The following is a 2378-nucleotide window of genomic DNA, read 5'->3' on the forward strand; positions in this document are numbered from 1 at the left end:
TGATGAATATACTGTCATGTAAATTATGCAAAAATGAAAATAAAACTGACATCTCATTTTAACAGTTATATTTACCAAAATTGTATAAAAATATTATTTATTCTATAAAATCACCATTGGCTTTAACCATGGCCTCCAAACGACTTCGGAATCTCCTACAACTCTTCTGGACGGTCTCCTTGAATGCTGCCATAATTCTTGCCTTCAGTTCATCTTTGGTGTTACGAGAAGTTTTGTTGGTCTCTTGCACAACTGCACCCCACACATAATAATCAAGGGTGTTGCAGTGTGGGGAGTTAGGTGGCCAGGTGTTAGAGATGATGTGGTCGCAGAAATTGTCTGACAACTGTGACTCTGTTCTCCTGCTTGTGTGACATGGTGCAGAGTCCTGTTGCCAGACATAGGGTCTTCCAGCAGCCACCCTTTTGACCCAGGGCAGCACTACCTCCTCCAGACACTTGATGTAGGCCTCTGTGTTGAGTCTGAGGCTTTGTGGGAAGATGAATGGAGGCATAATGTCGCCATCGCTAGTGATCACTCCAAACACCATGATGTTGACTGGATGTTTGATATTTATCACTCTTGGTCCATACCCTCAGATTGCACTGTCCTGAGATAGACACCCAAACACTCTGAAATGTTTGTATTGGAGCTTCCAGTGTGAATGCCAAGCAGTACATGTCATTTCCAAATTTCTGGCAGAGTGAATTGTGTCATGGTGCTGTTTTTCTCACAGATGGTACCCAATTAACCCTACTATACTGCATTGTCGACAAAGCCAAAAACAAACAATACCCATGCCTAAAATTAAAGATATAAAATGGCAACAATTTACCCATCGCACCCTGTATATATACCAAGAAAAATGTGTCTATGCAAGTTTCTTTAACCCGTTAGCATTTAAACTGACCATATCAGGCCCAAATAGTCTACTTGTGTTATATTCAAACTGGTCAGATCCAGCCTCTCACACTTAGCCTACAATGTCATTCTAAAAATGGACAACCACATTATTGAAATTTTGAAGCTATGAGATAATGCATGATTAATTCAAAACAGTGTGAATAAAATGAATGTTATATTTGACAAGGTAATCTGAATGCTGAAGGGTTAATGAGTTTATCTGAATCAACCAGAAAATATGTATTCTTTTTACTTCACAATTATTTTGAGCACAGGTGTCTCTCTCCTTGCAATACATTTATTTTTTTCAATAGAAATTATTGACATCTAAGGATTAGAATTTTTTTTTTAATGTCTTGTTAAAAAAAAAAAGTGTGCAAAGAATTCAGTAACACCTGCATAGTTATTTAGAAATAAGAATTAAAGATAGAAGCAGGTTTTAAATCAATTGGAATTACTTAACATGCATTGGCCTCAGCTTCTAGACAAATACATAAAACATTGGCTTGCTGGCTGCTGTTGGTAGTGTGCCAGAATCAGTATCAGCCAGATTTCTATTTCAAATCTTAAGTGATCCTGTCCTGTAGATTTGCCAAAAGAATAAAAGAAATGATTTGTTCTGTGCAAAGTCTGCCCATGTGGTTGGCAAGAATTTGAATTGAACTCTTATTTTTGTATATTATTACATGCATTAATAACCTCAGGAGGTGTGTTCATCACCTATATAATTTCATAGCAAATGAATCATTATACACATATACATGTTTGGTAATTTCCAAGTGTAAACATATAATCGTAGACATCATTGTCATTTTAATGTTCACTTTTCCATGGGTCAGGTAAATTCGTTGAAGCAGATTTTCAGTGGTTGGATTCCCTTCTTATCACAAACCTTCATCATTTTCCAAGCAAGTTCCCCACTAGTCCTTTAAATATGAGCAGTACACATAACCACAGAAGAAGCCTGTATGACTGAGGTTTCTGAACAAATGCATGTTGTCAAGATTATGACAGACTTGCACACATACATGACAAGTTTCTTTCAGTTTCCTTTTTCCAAATTCACTTGTCCAAAGTGCTGCACAGTGGGACTGAACCTGAAATCACATGACCATACCTGCACCTATATTTAAACACATTTAAAGTTATTCTGCTCTGTGCTAGTGGCTCTTTTAAAAGAACCTTTTTCAAGCATCTGATGGGAAGATTTGATATAGTTGTTTAGCAAGTATTATACATATTTAACAAGTTTAAGGTAGTAATAATAATAATAATAATAATAATAATAATAATAATTAATTCGTTTTATTGGCCACAGGGGCTAATATCAATTAAAAACATATAAGGACAAAGACAGGACGAAGGTTACAAAAGGTTTTGTCCAAAAAGGTAGGAAAGTTCGTCTAAACAGAGGAAGAAAATGGAGAAAGATATAATAAATAAATAGATAAATAAATAAGTAGAACTCCCAAAGG

The 2378-nt window shown here is 35.7% G+C and overlaps 1 protein-coding gene across 1 annotated transcript in view; it reads left to right on the top strand.

Moving 5' to 3' along the window:
• Positions 1–2378, top strand: part of LOC106872761 (myocardin-related transcription factor B) — a 355455-nt gene that overhangs the window by 75072 nt on the left and 278005 nt on the right. The gene's annotated exons all lie outside the window — the stretch shown is intronic.

This window comes from Octopus bimaculoides, chromosome 10 (assembly GCF_001194135.2).
Source record: "Octopus bimaculoides isolate UCB-OBI-ISO-001 chromosome 10, ASM119413v2, whole genome shotgun sequence".
In the NCBI taxonomy this organism is placed as follows: Eukaryota; Metazoa; Mollusca; class Cephalopoda; order Octopoda; family Octopodidae; genus Octopus; species Octopus bimaculoides.